Source organism: Argopecten irradians, chromosome 5 (genome assembly GCF_041381155.1).
Source record: "Argopecten irradians isolate NY chromosome 5, Ai_NY, whole genome shotgun sequence".
In the NCBI taxonomy this organism is placed as follows: domain Eukaryota; kingdom Metazoa; phylum Mollusca; class Bivalvia; order Pectinida; family Pectinidae; genus Argopecten; species Argopecten irradians.
Genome location: NC_091138.1, coordinates 34,813,267 through 34,834,610, shown reverse-complemented (window position 1 = coordinate 34,834,610; position 21,344 = coordinate 34,813,267). Strand labels below are relative to the sequence as shown.

The 21,344-nt window shown below is 35.6% G+C and overlaps 1 pseudogene; it reads right to left on the bottom strand.

The window, feature by feature from the left end:
• Positions 1-5,646: 5,646 nt before the first annotated feature.
• Positions 5,647-20,938, bottom strand: LOC138323651 (uncharacterized; annotated as a pseudogene).
• Positions 20,939-21,344: the final 406 nt, after the last annotated feature.

Here is a 21,344-nt window from a genome sequence, read left to right as displayed (position 1 = left end):
ACTCCCTAATCACAAGATAATCTAGATATTTTACTGTGAGCCTGTACAAAGGTAAGGGTATAGTGATACTAACAGCATAGGACATTCTATCAGTGTACTGACTCCCTAATCACAAGATAATCTAGATATTTTACTGTGAGCCTGTACAAAGGTAAGGGTATAGTGATACTAACAGCATAGGACATTCTATCAGTGTACTGACTCCCTAATCACAAGATAATCTAGATATTTTACTGTGAGCCTGTACAAAGGTAAATAGTGTAAAGGGTATAGTGATACTAACAGCATAGGACATTCTATCAGTGTACTGACTCCCTAATCACAAGATAATCTAGATATTTTACTGTGAGCCTGTACAAAGGTAAAGGGTATAGTGATACTAACAGCATAGGACATTCTATCAGTGTACTGACTCCCCTAATCACAAGATAATCTAGATATTTTACTGTGAGCCTGTACAAAGGTAAGGGTATAGTGATACTAACAGCATAGGACATTCTATCAGTGTACTGACTCCCTAATCACAAGATAATCTAGATATTTTACTGTGAGCCTGTACAAAGGTAAGGGTATAGTGATACTAACAGCATAGGACATTCTATCAGTGTACTGACTCCCTAATCACAAGATACTCCTTTATTTTCTTAATCATATTTCTTGTACATCATGTATCAAGATACATTTAGATTTTCATTATCAGTGGAATAATCATTTCTCTTTGTGTCGAAGAGGAAATAATAAAGATTTTTTGTGTGTTTGCAATTATGTGTTTCGATTTTCAGACATAATTGCATTTAATACATGTAGAAAGAAATCACATCATATATAAAGTTTTTATCGCTTTCCCATTTCCAGTTTCATGGCAATAGAAATCATTGCCTGTAGCAACAGTACACATAAATGTTCATGTACACATAAGATCATAGTGCTATTTAAGGGATTCTATTTTAAGTCCTGGTGATATATTAAAATGATATTATAAGACCTTCTCGTACCAACCTCTAGTGGTATGTAAATAGAAGGACCAAGACGTTCTGTGTAAAATCCTAGTTCAGATTCAAAACATTCCTAGTGTCATGTAGATTTCTTTCTGATTTCTGTTTGTTATGTGACAAATCTAGTCTTAATTTCATATCTGTTAGAGTGGATAATTGTGATTATCTCCCCTTCTGTTGTGTTGAGGTATTTTCTGAAGTAAATTTTCTACTGCTGTTAAATGTATGTCTCAAATGATTTTAAAAGTTTTGATTGATAATAAACAGATTGAGGATTTAGGTTTCAGTTCGACGATACTCTGTTTGGATTTTTTTTTATGTTGATGGATAATCATACTTTCAGAAATACATCTTTTTGATTGTGATATGCAATATTGCATGTACTCTGCCCTTGGTGTTTTCTCAGAAGGTTGAGTTGATTTATTGTTTATGATTGTAAGGTGAGTGTTTTGAATGGTGATTCAAATATAAAATAAGGTTGTTCTATTTCTTTTTGGTTTCCTATCGCATAGTATGATCAAGTATGGTTTATAATTTTCTCGATAGTCCAGAGTTAGAACTAAAAAGCATGCATCCCAAAATTCTTTTGGTTGATCAGTTGGTCAGGTTACTGTTTTCATTTGACAATCTGACCATGTGATGGTGATACGAGGGAACAAAGAGCTGAGTGCCAGTCAAGGAGTGTCTTAAGCTCTGCTTTGAAAATGTTTACCCACCAAGATTAGTCACTTAGGAGGGATCGTCAGCTAATTGTGCATAATTGCCCCCTCATATCTAGCATTACTAAATTTATATATATCGTTTATAAGGAGAAAATCTATCTCTAATTTTTAGCTCACCTGGCCCAAAGGGCCGGTAAGCTTATGTCATGGCTCGGCGTCCGTCCGTCCGTCCGTCTGTCCGTCCGTCCGTCCGTCCGTCCGTCAACATTTCCGTTAAATCGCTACTAGTCATAGAGTTCTGCATGGATTGTAACCAAATTTGGCCACAAACATCCTTGGGGGAGGGGGAACAGAACTTGTATAAATTTTGGCTCTGACCCCCCGGGGGCAGGAGGGGCGGGGCCCAATAGGGGAAATAGAGGTAAATCCTTTAAAACACTACTTGTCCTAGAGTTCTGCATGAATTGTAACCAAAATTAGCCACAAACATCCTTGGGGGAGGGGGAACAGAACTTGTATAAATTTTGGCTCTGGTTCCCCGGGGGCAGGAGGGGCGGGGCCCAATAGGGGAAATAGAGGTAAATCCTTTAAATCGCTACTAGTCATAGAGTTGTACATGAATTGTAACCAAATTTGGCCACAAACATCCTTGGGGGAAGGGGAACAGAACTTGTATAAATTTTGGCTCTTGTCCCCCGGGGGCAGGAGGGGCGGGGCCCAATAGGGGTAATAGAGGTAAATCCTTTAAATCGCTACTAGTCATAGAGTTCTGAATGGAATGTAACCAAATTTGGCCACAAACATCCTTGGGGGAAGGGGAACAGAATTTGTATAAATTTTGGCTCTGACCCCCCGGGGGCAGGAGGGGTGGGCCCCTATAGGGGAAATAGAGGTAAATCCTATAAATCGCTACTAGTCATAGAGTTCTACATGAATTGTAACCAAATTTGGCCACAAACATCCTTGGGGGAAGGGGAACAGAACTTGTATAAATTTTGGCTCTGGTCCCCCGGGGGCAGGAGGGGAGGGGCCCAATAGGGGAAATAGAGGTAAATCCTTTAAATCGCTACTAGTCATAGAGTTCTGCATGGAATGTAACCAAATTTGGCCACAAAAATCCTTTTTGGAAGGGGAACAGAACTTGTATAAATTTTGGCTCTTGCCCCCCGGGGGCAGGACGGGTGGGGCCCAATAGGGGAAATAGAGGTAAATCCTATAAATCGCTACTTGTCCTAGAGTTTTGCTTGGATTGTGACCAAATTTGGCCATAAACATCCTTGGGGGAAGGGGAACAGAACTTGTATAAATTTTGGCTCTGACCCCCTGGGGGCAGGAGGGGTGGGGCCCAATAGGGGATTTAGAGGTTAATATTAAAATTCCTTCAGAAAAGAAACAATGAACCTGTATTCAGAACATTACTTGGCATTACAAACCAGGTGAGCGATACAGGCCCTCTGGGCCTCTTGTCTTTCCTAGCATTTAATTTTGTTTCTTGACATCTCAACTGAAACAATGATTTTGAGCTTATCACTAGTAATAGACTTATTGCTGAATTTATTTGGAAAATAACACTGCCTATTAATGTTGTTCGTTCACAATTTGTAGCTATCGTTACACTATAAACTAAGCATAATTTTACTTAATACTGTATTACATAATTGTATATTTATCATACATATTATGTGCATGCTATTCCTATATCTGAAATCTTAGAAATATACCCAGTAATAGCAAACTACATATAACAAACTATATAGTTAAACATAAATTAAGTATGAATTTATAATCTGACATTGGACAAACTAAAACATAGAAGGTAAATGACGATGCCTTTCATTGGTAAATTAAAAGTTTAATCAATCTGTTATTCTATATTGTACTTACCACTATAATCTGAAGGTTATACCAGTTAATGATATATGCCGATTATACTCCTGTACAGATTTGGTGTTGTATTGTGGGCCCTGTGATCTGTAAACGTTAGTGCCTTTTTACTGCTTTATATGCATACATTTTGTCATTTACTGCACTCTACATATGATCAGGTCAAGTTATTGTTTAGCTCACTTATTAGTTTAAGGAGCCAGGATCATTTAAGGATGTACATCAATGTACCAGGTTTGAATGTCGGAGGAAAGTCGGAATACCGTAGAAAAAACACTGATAAGTGATCAGTCTGGCAACTACCCCACATGGGATTCAAACTTGCAGTGAACATGTGGGGCTCCAAGAGCTGACTTTCGGTGGATAGTTTTTTTATGAAAATTCCAACTTTTTTCCACCAACGAAGCATGACACAACTTGCACATTAAAGAGTTATGGAACACCATATGTTTTGTTAGCAAAATATGTTTTGTTAGCAAAATATAATATTTTTCAAAGAAAGTAATGTTCATTTCTCTCACAAAGCAGTGATGTCACAATTGATAACTGCTCACAAAATAATGACCTTAAAATCAATACCTTTCGGCAATAGAGTTATAAGACGGAATAAGGTTGAAGAAAGCTGGAGTACCTTGGGGGGAAAACCGCCAACTTGCATATGGTCAGTACCTGGCAACTGCCCCACTTGGATTTCAAACTTTCAACCCAAAGGTGGAGAGCGAAAGAATTCACCCCAAAATTAAGTTGATAAATTTTTGAGTTATGTTCAATATTCAATGGTCTTATCCTATGTAAAGTGCAGTATAGAATTAGTATTTACATGTAATATGTACTGGTACACTTTACTGACTTTTACAAATTGTATCTTAATAAACATACATTGTACTATTTACGTTTGTTTTACCCTTGAAATCCAGCTTAACCTATACCATTTTACTAAATTTGATTGAAACTATTTACAACTGCTTTGCTTAAAATTGAAATATTTTTAAATACTAAACATGTGCAATTACCTATCTTGAGGTGTAAAAACACCTTTGCAATTTTACTAGGAATGGTTGTAAAATTGTCTTGATGTGAACTTTTGTCACATTCTTGAAATATATTTTAAATGAAGGAGATACAGCGAGTTATTTTTAAATTCAGAATCAATAATGTTTTGAATTAAAACATTTGGGAAACAAGATATATGTTTTATTGGTGAAAGGCAAATATTTTTGGGTCCTCTATATTTGACACCACAATACCAGGAAATAAATTTAACAAAATAAAATCTTATATTCTAGATGTTTCGAAGTACAGTATAATGCATTGATTTTACTGTAAAATATGTGTTTAAAGCTACTGGGATATTTTCTGAGAAGTGAAATGGCTAGTGACTTTGATGTTTACCCTAAATAACTTACAGAATGATATTATACATCAGTATCGTTTAAATGCTTGCTGTTATTCCCAGTGTTCAGTATCAGACTGTGTGGTCTCCATCCATGATTCACCCCATTGTATGTTTGTAGTATCCATTTGTCCCAGTTCATTTGTGATTATGATCTTAAGTTGCTATCTTACATTGAATTGATAATAAAACATAAAACAATACACTATTGTCTTACTCCTTTGTACAAGTACAGTTGAACCTTATAATGGTAATTCATCTTTTATGAGTTTGTATGTTTAGTCCAGCGAAACATTAAAACATGTGTGTTACATTGTACATTTTATAATAGATGAGTCATCCAATCTTTATGAAGTCCAACTGTATTTGAACGACATGTCAAATTTTGACCTGATGATTGCCATCCCAGAAGATGAGAAGTGTTGCTTTGACCTAGGGTGTTCAGCCAATGACCCCATGACCTTGACCTTGTCGGAGGCAGAGACACTGACAGTAATATGTTTTGGTCTCTAGATGATGACCGTGCAACATTAACCCGTAAAACAAGTCCTCATCATTACAGCAGTCCTGATGGACGGATTTGATAATAAACCTGGTATGTGAAGCAAATGTTTCAGATAAATCTGTACATATTTTAATACAGAAGAGAAACAAACAGTTATCTTTGAGACTTGTAAAACTTAATGATTATGATAACATAAAAACAAAATAATATACTTTCATAAATTTTATTTTGATAAAAATTCTTAGTTCACATAAAGTACATAATTTATATACTTATGAAAATCTTGCTTAGATGGACGGATATTTTAAATCACAGACAGACTAATCACAAATAACATTACTTCCGAGTATCACAAGGACCAAAGAAGCAGTTTGTCAGCATATTGTCAGTGTTGATATCAAAGAAATGTAAGAGAAATGCAGAGATATTTATAGGGCTGGTTAGCCAAGTGGATAAGATGCTAGATTTGTGATGGGAAGGTTGTGAGATCTAATCCTGCATAGGCAACTTTTTTTTTTAATTTTTAAATGTATCTATGAAAACACAGTTTTATAGAATACATATGAAGTAAAGGGGATATACCCCACCCTTCCACATACCCTGCAAATTCTTCTATTTGACTTATAATAGGGAGAAAACTTCTTCTCTGTGCTAATGACTGATTTGCATATTTGACACACACACATTGGAGATAACTCTTTATTCTAAATGGGAGATAACTCTTCCTACCTCTCACAGACAATCAAATAATCACTTCTTGGCCATTATCATGATTATGAAATGGACTAGACATATGTGTACAGTGGACTATGACAGATATGCAACAAAGGGGAGATAATATTAAACAAAAGGAAAGACTATTGAAGAGAAGGAGAAAAAAAAAGTTAATAGTAGTTCATACAGTAGAACAGGATTGATTTCATCAATACATTACCTACCCGAAGACCATCAGGTAATTGTTGGATTACATTAGGTAGATATAATATATAAACTTTATTTATTTTATATCGATTGAGGAACAAGTTATACAACTTATGTAAATCACTCTCGATGGCCCGGATGTAAGCGCGCGAGGGGTCTTAGTGTGGGAGGAAACCAGAGTGCCCGGAGAAAACCCACGTGATCGGGCAGGTGACCCCTGACCTTTTCACGTCCGTGTCGGGGATCAAACCCCGGCCGGCTAGGTGAAAGGTGAGCGGCTTAACCACTACACCACTCGATCACCCACCCCTAATTACATTAGGTAGATACTACCTTATTCACCCCTAAAGTTGCATTTAAACTCTTCCAATACAAAGGAGAGAACAGTCCAATATGATTTTTTTGAGAATGATACTTAACATTTCAATCACACCCATACATGTTATCAACACACATTCATTCTTTTCAAATGTTTTATGTTCAGAATCAATTTATTAAAAAAAAATTGACAGATCATGATTTTAATAAAAACACAAATACAACATACATTATACAAAAGCCATATACTTTATAATATTTTCTTTGTTTTAAGTACATGTATACTATTGCAACAGTAATATTGATAATAAAGGAAGACTATGTTTTATCACACTCTTTAACATAAATGTTTGGCCAAAGTTAAAATAAGTGTGTCCATAAAAAACTTTAACAAAGAAATATATATACATTATTGTAAGCAGTCCCTCTGCATGTTGAGTTCTCAATCTTAAACACAGATTGATACTTGTGATATTGCCATGTCCATGTGCCCACTTGTATAAAACAAATTTCTTCAATCCTTAGTCTTTTTTTCCCATAGACTTGCCGGAAATTTCCTTGCTTCATTTGCATACAAGAAGACCCAGGTTCTATGACGAAGATGTCGGGTACAATAGGAAGAGCAATGAAGTAAAAGTTGAAGGTCAAAATTTATCATGAGGTTGTAATGTATAATGTAGTCTCCATTTTTGTCCAATGAACACTGATATGAGATATACAAATAGGTGGAATGGTGTACAGATAAAAACATCTCCATTTTTGTCCAATGAACACTGATATGAGATATACAAATAGGTGGAATGGTGTACAGATAAAAACAAACTCAAGTATGGAAATGCCATCCAATTTAACTCTCTATATAATGGAATGAGCTGGTGTAATTATATAAAAATGAATGCCATTTAGACATACAGTATGCTATAGTCCCAATATCTATAGAGATTCAACATTGAATTACCGATAATGTTGTCTTCATCCTGATTTTGTGATAATGTATAATTATAGTACATGTACCATATTAAGGCTTGCTCAGTGTTTGTTTTAATTAGGATATTAGGCGGTAGATTTATAGCTCAGAGGCTACTTTTGTCCTTAAATCGAAATAACGTAAATTATAGCATTAATGCATATGCTGCCTCTGTCATGCCAGAGTCTTTCAGAGCGCTCTCTAGAACACTTGTATAAGCTTGAGCAGCCTCTCTCTCCTTCCACATCCTCAGCATGGTGAACGCCTAAGTGGAACAAAGTAGATACATTTAATACATGTATACAAGGCAATTTTATCCTTGGAGGTTTACTGATACTTGCATATCCACCTAATGGTTGGTTTTATTAGTTTAATGTCCTATTAACAGCCAGGGTCATGTAAGGAGAAGCCGGGTTTGTTCGTTGAGGAAAGCCGGAGTACCAGCAGAAAAACCACCGACCAGCAGTCAGTACCTGGCAATCCCACATGGGATTCGAACTCCTACCCAGAAGTGGAGGGCTTGTGGTAATATGACTGGACATCTTAACCACTCGGCCACCTAATGTAACCACAACTCAATCCCTAACCACTAAGCAGAAAGTCATTATGTTTACATAAATTGAATACTCTATTCTGTATTGTTTTTGTCAGAAGTGAAAAAAGCCCCTTATTTTACAAAAAACTTGGTACCTTTGATGTCTCCTAATTATGACCATAGCAACTGAATGGCATTTAGATTCCATTAAGGAAAATAACACTATTGTCTCCTAATCTTAACTTTTAAACCAGTCTGTTTGATAATAACATCTTAACAATCCCTTTAGAGAATACAATACAAGGGTTTGGAGATAAGTACATAAACAATATAGGTGAAGTATGATTCACTGTAGTTAGTCTCACCTTCTTATGATAGCGACATCAGAAAAATAACTTCACAATTACCGGAAGTTGGGACTAACTGACGGTAAATCGTACTTCACCCATTGTCTCAAAATTGGCATATTGTAATAATTTTGTTTTATTATTTTAGGAGACAATCCTTTAAGAGAATAACAGTTATTCACCTGTTGTTTGGAGTCCGATATCCTGGATTTGATATCGCTCACATCCTCATTGGTCAGTCCTAGCTTATTGGCCGTCCTCAGCCAATCACGTCTGTAGATTTTTTCAGCCACCTGTCTCAGTGTTGAATCTGAAGGTATGGTCCTGTCCCCTGGTTCTGGTGTGGGTCCCTCACTGTTAAACTGTAATCAGAGTGATACTTAACTTAGAGAAGACATGGCTCCAGCACCACAAAACAAGTTTTAGGCACTATCAAACAAAATAGTCACCTGTATTGTGTCACCTTTTATAAGCTTAAGGTCAACTGTGATTGGTTATTTCAAAGACATTAGAGGTTTTTTCACTTTACAATGAACATAAAATTTTGTAACCCTGGTTACACAGGTTTTCTTCTATCCACTTTAATACAAAAAGTTCACTTTGAGATTTTTTAAATGTTCTGATTGTAGTTCACCATACATAACTACAATTGGTGTAAGATTTTCTTTTGGGCATTACTCTGTTAAAGATTTGTTTATCGTAAATGAGAAAGAAAGGACTGGTACAATTTGAGTCAATATTCGAATACATTTTAATAAACCTGAAATCGATATTTTTTGAGAAGATATCCTACTGTTATGCTGTAAAACACACAAATATGTTAGTTTTTCTAATGACTATCACACACAGCTATCAGCTAAGGTATATATTCACTGTAATTCTTTAGTCATGCAGCTTATTGTGACCATCTCAATAATCATCAGATACTGTATGGCTGCTGCAGTGTCACCAAGGTATCAAATAACATATTGTTGAACTACAGCGAAAATAGTTATAGCTCAGCATTTTCTATTTACGTAAATTGATACATGTAGTAAGTACATGTACATTGTGTATTAGTTTTTCAGAAATCAAAATTTTGCAATCTGGAATTAAGAGTACATATGATTTGCCCATCATTTCTTTTTGGGAGGTATTTTGTGGATTAACTTTTTGTGACCTCAATAATATCCTGAGAAATAATGAAAATACATGTATTGTATCATCATTACAAAGATTAAACTACATGGTACACTAGTTCTATGACTGCCTCAGCCATAATAGTGCTACAAAGAATATATGTCATACAATGTCTCCATGAAAATACAATAATTATACTTACCAAAGTAAGGATCAGTGTGTATATACACTTAAACTATTTTTACGCAATACTTATACTTATACATACTTATATTAACTTAATGTAGACTGGCATTTGTTGTTGAAAAATCACAACTTATCTCCCTTTTATACCTGTTAGATCATGAAATAGCTAGTTGTCAAATTCAAACAACAAAGGGCAAAAAGTGAGTTTACACACCAAATAATCTAATTATATTCTAACACACTAAATTATCTTATTGCATTCTAAAAACATCGTCAACTTCAACTTTTCACAAAATTATCATTCAAATTAATTCAAAACACACACACTTCATTTTTTTTTCACTTTTAAGAGTAAATGTTCACAATCACCATAACCACACAGCATGAGTCTACCTGTCCATGTGGTCACTTGTGGGCAGTGATGGTCACTTACAGACTCCGTGTGGATGTTCGCTAAAGCAGGGATATATATGATATAACAGAAACTGATAGTTCTAACCATTCATACATACAAACTGTTATAAACGTATAATGGGTTGAAATATCTAAGAAAATCTATGTAAGAGGTGTGATAAAAGAATCACTGTAAAGAATCAAGAACTGGTACTGAACAATTTTTACTGCAAGCTACAGTATGTAATTGCTGTATGAAAAGAAGGTAATTCTTTAGGTTCTTCATTGCAAAACTTACAACTCTTTAGAAAATTAATTCATTCACAAAACTCTAAAGAAGCAAAAGATTTGTTCTCTAAAATCTTAGTGGGATTACCTGTAGTAGAATACAACGCTGAGTTCCAGCTACTTTGATTATATCAAAGATTTTGGGTTCTGAGATAGGTTGAACTGGTAGAAAAGTTTAATCAAATGTGATTTTTCTGACGTACAGCAAAAACGGTTTCATCTAGTGTAAATGCAGTACTTTTTTGTGATTTTGTATTAGTTTTAAGTATTGTGATCATTTTTTCAGAGACAGATGCGTTGCTTACAATGACACATGTGAGTGCACATTGTACAAATCAATAAACTCTAAATGCACACATGATCATTTAGTGCATTGAAAACATTTCCAACAAGGGGGAGTTAACTAGTAATTCTGCCAAAGACGTTGACATCAGCAAACATTTACATTTAGTGCAAGTATTTCTATATATCAAGGGGAGATAACAAACCTTCTGAAATCGTCCTTATGCTTCAAACTGTGAAAAGTATAACTTTTATGTTCATGGGACAAATAGAAACTTTACAGACTGACAAACAATACATTTACCAGTTATGATAATTTGTCTGAAACACCTCATTCACAATGATGATTTTCAAATGTGGCAAGACAAAAATAAAAGACAAAATCATCACTATGATAAAAACATTTGTAAACTTTTAGATACATGTAATTAGTAAACCTTTAGATACATGTACGTAGTAAACTTTTAGATACATATAATTAGTAAATCTTTAGATACATGTAAGTAGTAAACCTTTAGAAATATGTAATTAGAAATTCTCTGTAGGGATAAATTCTTGATATATCCTACTTACATCTAAGGATTGCGATAGTTTTATACACTATCAGAGAAAATAAATCAGGAGCACAATATTACAAATAAAATCATCGGCTTTTTCTTCTTTCAGGGACGGGGGACGTCTTTCACAGTATGCTGAATTCAAGCCACAAATTAACATGTAAATGAAATCAAATTAAGAAACTCTATTATTTATATTTTTAATTGAAATTAATTAGGTAAGGGAGTTTGAGTTCACAAAAAGGGAAGTGGTGCTTTTGGGTAAAATACAGTACCGTACATTTTTCCATACACACTTATGGAGACTATGGCTGCTGCCTGATAATACGTTTGTATCTTGGAAAAAGACAAATTTGTTGAACACTTCAATCAGATTATATACCTCTGGGAGTTGGCTGTGGAGACGTTCCTTCATATAGGATGGTAGGACTTCAAATAATAGGAGGTCCTGTAGTGTATCATTGGGTATCACACTGCGGACACCTGTCACAAACTGATCCTCATTCATCTGACCTACATATACAGAAATAATACATTATAAAACTAGGAATACACTGTACATAACTTAAAGTAACATACTTTTGTTTAGCTTGGAATGGAAAGGAGAGAAGGACTTGATTGTAGATGGAAACTAGAGTTCTAAAAAAAAAAAACGGTGAACAAATCATTTTTCTTATTCATTCATAGTATGGAATCCTGCATGGTCATCTACATGAAAACAAGTATGTTAGTTTGTAACTTTGGCACTAACATATTTGGAGAGAAAATACCCTTCATTCATTAAATAATTAAAATAATGTTACCACTGATTTATGATATGCATAACTGAATAGTCTTTGATAAATCTTATCAAAATTTTAAAAGCAATCATAAAAAGCCAAGGAATCAAAAAGTTCACATTTTACTGCACATCATTTTACCCCTGATTTAAGAATTCAAATTGGACTATCATATCATGCTTTACCTGTATTCTTCTTGTCTATGTGTTTATACACAACATCTGCCACTTTCTGAATACCCTAGAAAAAATGAAAGTTATCTTAAGTGAAATTACTTGAGAATAGGAGTTATAGCCCCATGGTCTAGCTAAATCTTGAAGTTACCTTGTAAACAAAATAAATTTAGTTATCTTATATATTACTGACCATCTGTATAATAACAAGGTTTGATTCACTTATGCTTGAGTAAGAGATACTTTGGCATGTGAGAGTTGGAGTATATTTATTTACAGAAACAAACATACAATGTAGTTTCTTACTGCAAACAAACCTTTTTGTCGTTTGGATTGGTGTACACACGTTCTAAAATTTTCACAAAGGTTGCCTTTTGGACTGGATTACCATTATTTAACAGTCTAAAAACACCTGTGTAAAAGGTTCAAATTACTTTTACTATAAATTCTCTAAGAACAATCAAGATTCAAAATGACTCAATATGTATAAAATTATGATAGGAGATTGAATAATTGTCTCCTTTTGTTCCCAATCCAAACTGATTACCTACTACAGTAAAATAATGTTTATAACGAATTCATGGTTACAACATAGTGATTTTTGTTCCCCAACAATGTTCCTATAATATGTCTGTACATTTACATTAAGCTTTATAGTAAGTTTTTTTTTTTTTGTAGGTATTAGTCGTTATGTTACATGGGTACATTTACATTAATTTAATAGTTATCTGGGTTTTTTTGTAGTATTAGTCGTTATGTTACATGTTTGCCCTTCAAACATTACGGAGTTATCCATGGGTTACATATACATGATTGGTGAGTTTGTTGGATGAAAAACTTACCCCTGAGTTTCTCATTCAGATCTGCCGTCTCACACCCACTTTAAACCACGAAGAAAATTCTCAAATGTAACATTCTTGGTTTGATTTAGAGTGAATTTCTTCATAATCTGAAGCAAAAAAATAATGAAATAAAACAACTAGAGTAAAGTGAATTTCTTCATAATCTGAAACAAAGAAAAACAACTGAAATATAACAAGAGGCCCATGGGCCTTAACGGTCACCTGAGTTAGAATATATAATGAAACAAATAATGAAACAAATTAAAGACATATAAACACTATATGCTGGGCCTTGAAGTTGGTCAGTGATTTATAAATTTGACTTTTAAGACTATGAAGAGTATTTGCTTCCATCAAACCTGTGAACTTAGAGGTATTTTTGAAATTTTAATCATTTTGACCCTGTTTGGTCCTGCCCCTCTGGTCCCCCCAGGGGTCATCGAGGACGGATATGGATGTTAAAATGCTATATCTTAGGCTTATAATTCTAATCAAGTTTGACTATTTTCCTATGAAAATTGGGCAAATAATGTTCACAAATATGTTTTTCCTATATAAACTAAAGTAAACTTGACCCCTCTCCCCAGGGGGTAATGTGAGATCCCAAGGTCATATAATTCACAATTTTTATAAAAACACCTTAAGACCTTTCCATCTATAATTATTTGATTCTACTATATCCTGAATTTTAGAAGATTTTGAAGTTTTAGCCTATTTGACCCTTTTTTTGCCTCGCCCCTCTGCCCCAGGGGGTCGGCCAGGACCAATGTGGATATGATATTAAAATGCTATCTCAGGCTAATAATTCTAACCAAGTTTGACTCGTTTCCAATGAAAATTGAGCAAAACATGCTCATAAATGTGTTTTCCCTATATAAACTAAAGTAAACTTGACCCCCTCCCCAGGGGGTAACGTGAGACCCCAAGGTCATATAATTCACAATTTTTATAAAACACCTTAAGACCTTTCCATCTATAATTATTTGATTCTACTATATCCAGAATTTTAGAAGAATTTTTGAAGTTTTAGCCTATTTGACCCTTTTTTTGCCCCGCCCCTCTGCCCCCAGGGGGTCGGCCAGGACCAATGTGGATATGATATTAAAATGCTATCTCAGGCTTATAATTCTAACCAAGTTTGACTCATTTCCTATGAAAATTGAGCAAAAAATGCTCATTAATGTGTTTTTCCTATATAAACTATAGTAAACTTGACCCCCTCCCCAAGGGGAAACAGGAGACCCCAGGGTCATATAATTTACAATTTTTATAAACAAACTTTAAGACCTTTTCATCTATAAAGTGTATTTGAGTATACCATTTCCAGAATTTTAAAAGAAAATTTTTGAAGTTTTAGCTTATCTGACCATTTTTTGGCCCCGCCCCCTCTGCCCCCAGGGGGTCGGCCTGGACCAATATGGAAATGATATTAAAATGCTATCTCAGGCTAATAATTCTAACCAAGTTTGACTCGTTTCCAATGAAAATTGAGCAAAACATGCTCATAAATGTGTTTTCCCTATATAAACTATAGTAAACTTGACCCCCTCCCCAGGGGGAAACGTGAGACCCCAGGGTCATATAATTCACAATTTTTGTAAAGGACCTTAAAACCTTTCTATTTATGAAAAGTATTTGATTCTACCATTTCCAGAATTTCAGAAGAAGATTTTTGAAGTTTTAGCCTATTTGACCCCTTTTGACCCCGCCCCTAAGGCCCCTGGGGGTCAGTCATAGAAAATTTGTCAATAGGATTAAATGGCCATCTCATACTGATAATTCTGACAACATTTGACTCATTTCCTATCACAAATGACCAAATAATGCACAAAAATGTGTTTTCCCAATATAAACTATAGTAAACTTAACCCCCTCCCCAGGGGGAAACTAGAGACCCCAGGGTCATATAATTCACAATTTTTGTAAAGGACCTTAATACCTTTCTATCTATGAATAGTATTTGATTCTACCACATCTGTAAGTAGAGAAAAAGATTTTTGAAATTTTATAAACTCAATTTTACCCCTTTTGGCCCCTCTCACAGCCCCCTGGGGGGTGGGGACCATATAATTCACAATTTTGATTGGCCTTATGCCTTAGAAGGTTTGTGCAAAATTTCATTGAAATTGCTTCAGCAGTTTTGGAGAAGAAGACGAAAATGTAAATTGTTTACGGACATACGACGGACGACGCACGACTACGGACAAAAGGCGATTAGAATAGGTCACTTGAGACTTCGTCTCAGGTGACCTAAAAAGGCTGAAAGTTCTGATTTCTGATATACCCCCTGGTACATGTACATATATTAACAAAGAGCCCATGGGCCTTAACGGTCACCTGTGTTCAGATACAGAATGAAAACAAAGACATGCATATAAACAATCTATATATTTGCCCATCAGGCCCTTGGAAGTCAGTCAGTGATTTTATAAATTTGACTTTTTAATCTATGAAGATTATTTGGTTCCATCAAATCTGTGAAATCAGAAAGAAAGATTTTTGAAAATGTTATCCATTTTGACCCCTTTTGGCCCCACCCCTCTGGCCCCTGGGGGTCGGCCAGGACCAATATGGATATGATGTTAAAAATGCTATCTCAGACTAATAATTCTAAACCCAGTTTGACTAATTTCCTATGAAAAATAGGCAAATAATGTTCATAAATGTGTTTTTCCTATATAAACTAAAGTAAACTTGACCCCCTCCCCAGAGGGAAACATGGGACCCCAGGGCCATGAAATTCACAATTTTTGTAAAGGACTTTAAGACCTTTCAATCTATGCAGAGTATTTGATTCTACCAGTTCCAGAATTTCAGAAGAAGATTTTTGAAGTTTTAGCCTATTTGACCCGTTTTGGCCCCGCCCCTAAGGCCCCTTGGGATCAGTCATAGAAAATTTGGTAATAAGATTCAATGGTCATCACATAGGGATAATTCTGACTACAATTGACTAATTTCCTATTATAATGACTAAATAATGCCCAAAAATGTCTTTTCCCTTTATAAACTACAGTAAACTTACCCCCCTCCCCAGGGGGAAACCTGAGACCCAAGGGTCATATAATTCACAATTTTCATAAAACACCTTAAGACCTGCCTTTTTTATGACGAGTATTTGATTCTACCATTTCCAGTATTTAAGAAGAAGATTTTTAAAGTTTTAGCCTATTTGCCCCTTTTGGCCCCGCCCCTGTGCCCTGAGGGGGTTGACCAGGACCAATATAGATATAATATTTAAATGTTATCTTAGGCTAATAATTCTAAACAGGTTTGACTCATTTCCTATGAAAATTGAGCAAAAAATGCTCATAAATGTGTTTTCCCTATATAAACTATAGTAAACTTGACCCCCTCCCCAGGGGGAAAACGTGATGGGTCATATAATTCACAATTTTCATAAAACAACCTTAAGACCTGTCCATCTAAGAAGAGTATTTGGTTCTACCATTTCCAGTATTTAAGAAGAAAAATTTTTAAAGTTTTAGCCTATTTGCCCCTTTTGGCCCCGCCCCTCTGCCCGAGGGGGTTGACCAGGACCAATATAGATATGATATTAAAATGTTATCTCAGGCTAATAATTCTAAACAAGTTCGACTCATTTCCTATGAAAATTGAGCAAAAAATGCTCATAAATGTGTTTTCCCTAGTAAACTTGACCCCCTCCCCAGGGGGAAACGTGAGACCCCAGGGTCATATAATTCACAATTTTTGTAAAGGACCTCAAGACCTTTCCATCTATGAGTATGTGATTCTACCATTTCCAGGATTTCAGAAGAAGATTTTTGTAGTTATAGCCTATTTGACCCCTTTTGACCCCACCCCTAAGGCCCCTGGGGGTCAGTTATGGGAAAATTGGTTAATAGGATTCAATGGCCATCTCATACGGATAATTCTGACAATATTTGACTCATTTCCTATTACAAATGATCAAATAATACTCAAAAATGTGTTTTCCCTATATAAACTATAGTAAACTTAACCCCCCTCCCCAGGGGAAAACCTGAGACCCCAGGGTCATATAATTCACAATTTTTGTAAAGGACCTCAAGACCTTTCCATCTACGAAGAAGAGTATGTGATTCTACCATTTCCAGGATTTCAGAAGAAGATTTTTGTAGTTATAGCCTATTTGACCCCTTTTGACCCCACCCCTAAGGCCCCTGGGGGTCAGTTATGGAAAATTGGTTAATAGGATTCAATGGCCATCTCATACGGATAATTCTGACAATATTTGACTCATTTCCTATTACAAATGATCAAATAATACTCAAAAATGTGTTTTCCCTATATAAACTATAGTAAACTTAACCCCCTCCCCAGGGGGAAACCTGAGACCCCAGGGTCATATAATTCACAATTTTTGTAAAGGACCTCAAGACCTTTCCATCTACGAAGAGTATGTGATTCTACCATTTCCAGGATTTCAGAAGAAGATTTTTGAAGTTATAGCCTATTTGACCCCTTTTGACCCCGCCCCTAAGGCCCCTGGGGGTCAGTTATGGAAAATTGGTTAATAGGATTCAATGGCCATCTCATACGGATAATTCTGACAATATTTGACTCATTTTCCTATTACAAATGATCAAATAATACTCAAAAATGTGTTTTCCCTATATAAACTATAGTAAACTTAACCCCCTCCCCAGGGGGAAACCTGAGACCCCAGGTCATATAATTCACAATTTTTGTAAAGGACCTCAAGACCTTTCCATCTACGAAGAGTATGTGATTCTACCATTTCCAGGATTTCAGAAGAAGATTTTTGAAGTTATAGCCTATTTGACCCCTTTTGACCCCGCCCCTAAGGCCACTGGGGGTCAGTTATGGAAAATTGGTTAATAGGATTCAATGGCCATCTCATACGGATAATTCTGACAATATTTGACTCATTTCCTATTACAAATGATCAAATAATACTCAAAAATGTGTTTTCCCTATATAAACTATAGTAAACTTAACCCCCTCCCCAGGGGGAAACCTGAGACCCCAGGGTCATATAATTCACAATTTTTGTAAAGGACCTTAGGACCTTTCTATCTATGAAGAGTATTTAATTCCATCACATCTGTGAGTGGAGAAGAAGATTTTTGAAATTTTAGTCAATTTTACCCCTTTTAGCCCCTCCCATAGCTCCCTGGGGGGTGGGGACCATATAATTCACAATTTTGATTGGCCTTATGCCTTAGAAGGTTTGTGCAAAATTTCATTGAAATTGCTTCAGCAGTTTTGGAGAAGAAGTTGAAAATGTAAATTGTTTACGGACATACGACGGACGACGCACGACGCACGAGGCACGACGCACGACGGACGACGCACGACGACGGACAAAAGGCGATTAGAATAGGTCACTTGAGACTTCGTCTCAGGTGACCTAAAAACAAATGACTTATAAAAAGGCTCAGTTTTGATTTGTGATATACCCCCTGGTACATGTATCAAAAAAGGATTGGGTCCTAATTGAAAAATGATCGTTAATTTCAACAGAATGGCATACAGCATATCATTTGGGCCATACTCTCGTATAATGTAATGTTCCAAATTTAAATTAATCTGTTAAAAGACATTTTTGGATACATAAGACTTCACTCCAGCTTTTATCAAAATCTCCTTTTATTTTCTCAAGTTATATGGTTCATAAGATCTGTAGTATGGACATACAAAGAGTGCAATTTCTCTGTGAATACCTTAATCATTTAATCAACACCAATTTCAATCACATTAAAATAGCTTATTGAAATAAATTTAAGAAAAGCAAATTTCCTTAAAATCTGTACTTATTTATTGTTTATAAGAAAAAAATATTTACTACAATAAAAAAACCTATAATTTAAAAGACAACAAAACCCAGGAAAATAAACAGTCCATTGACTTACATTTCTTGAAAATGCATCAGATGATAAGACTGGGTTGTTGGTTGCTATTTCTTCTGTTATAACTCCATCTTTGTTGCAGCCTAGTTGCTGAAACCTGAGCCATAAACGCTCTGTCTCGGCAATACTCACTGTTATTACAAACACATAAATTAGATTAGAAAATTATTACAAGTAAATGCAATTAACCAAAAGATTTTAATTACAGGCAATCAAAACTATTGCCCAGGTAACATTGTCAATCATTTTTAGGAACTGGTCAGGTCACATTTGTTTATCCTCACTATATTGTTGTAATTGTAAAAGAACAGTGAAAATACACATTCCTGTCGAGTGCCCTGACAAGGAATCGAACCCAGGTCTCCGGCGTGGAAATCTACGGCTCTACCAACTGAGCCAAAGAAGAATGCTCCATCAGCTGAGTGACAGAGACCGTATTTAACACTATGTACAAGTCACACCGACCCGCTCCTTTTACACTACTCCCCCTGTTTTTCTTGAGATTTCCTAAATCTTAACCCCGGACTCTTTAACCACCTTCCATGGGTTATTTAGTTGGGCGCCAATGTAGAAGAACAGTGAAAATACACATTCCTGTCGAGTGCCCCGACCAGGAATCGAACCCGGGTCTCCAGCGTGGAAATCTACGGCTCTACCGACTGAGCCAAAGAAGCATGCTCCGTCAGCTGAGTGACAGAGACCGTATTTAACACTATGTACAAGTCACAAAGACCCGCTCCTTTTTACATAATAATGTTTAACTAAGTGTCTATCTGGAGTTGTAACTAAGGATTACCATTGCATGATTGTAAAGGGCGACTAAATTTGAGGTCTTATTTTTATCTGCCTCCTATTTGACTTTCTTCTTTCTATTCTTCTTCCCAAGTCTCCATGCAAAGGCGACAAAGGCTCTGGGTTCTGTCTCCTGGCCGAGACACACATGAAAATGATACTTTCTGCTCCTGCTTTGTAAGCACTCAATATAAAAGGAGTGGCAAAACATGAATATACCGTTATCCAATAATATTAGATCTCGACATTGAGAAACTTCTGATGGGCAATATCAAGACTGATTACTGTTAGACATGACATAATTGATAATGATTAAAAGTGTCTTGTCGTGCCTCTAACATTGTTGGAGTAGAATATACCACAGCCTCCCATGACATTTAAATTTCTTACTGTCTGCTTCATATTTTAAAACTAATGTTTACATTGTACATTTGTAAATGTTAATTTGGTATATAATCTACAATAACTCACACTCAGCGGTGATGGCGTGTACTGTGATCCAGTTTGCTTTACTAGGATGTGTGTGTTGAGAAACCTCGTCCCCGACAGGTGTCATAAACTGGCTGGCAAACGACCCCATATTTAGAATCTGGTCTAAAAATTACTCGCGAGCAGGCTTCGTTTGACTGAAAAACAAGCAAAACATATTTGCAAACAATGACCTAATAATTTCGTAAAAACATTAGGTATATCGTGTATTATTAGCATACCTTTTACAGAAAACGCCGTGTCACGATATACAACGGTAACCGGTTATCCGAATTTTGACAGTCCTCATTGTTTTCACTCACCTGAAATATTGGCGCGTTGATATTATTTACAAATGTGCGCACACGGTTAAGTTTGTGAATATGATTCCATTAGTCTATACTCTGTATGATAAATATGTTACATTTTATATAGATCCTAACCACTAAAAAAATGTATGGACACTTTTAACATGTCGATGTTGCTCAGGCATTCATTTGTAAACAGTGGACCGTCTTTGGTTTCTATGACTAAAGAGTTCCGAAACGAAACACAGGGGTATGGGAACTCAAGCCTAGTTCTTGCCAGATACAAAAGTAAATTTTATTCCATTGTTTAAGGTGCTATTGACAGCAATAAAACACACACACCAGAATTCTCTCTTTCTTGTTAGCCTATTTTCACCAAAAAAATCTTGTTGCTAAATAATTATGAAATTTATTCACTAAGTTTAATAATTTAATTGGTATCCTATATGACATAAGGATCTAGATTTATTAAAAATATTTGGTTGTAGCGGTTGGATTTTATTTAAAACTCTCAATGTTCCATATATTATGTGATAAAGTCATTTCTGCCAATTTTGGACCGCAGTGGTCGAGTGGTTAAAGATGTCTGGACATATTTCTGCAAGCCCTGGAGCTCCACCTTTGGGTTGCGTGTTTGAATCCCATGTTGGGCAGTTGTCAGGCACTGACTGCTGGTCGGTAGTTTTTCTCGGGGTACACGGCTTTACGCCACCAACAAACCTGGCACACCATTACATGACCCTAGACTGTTAATAGGACG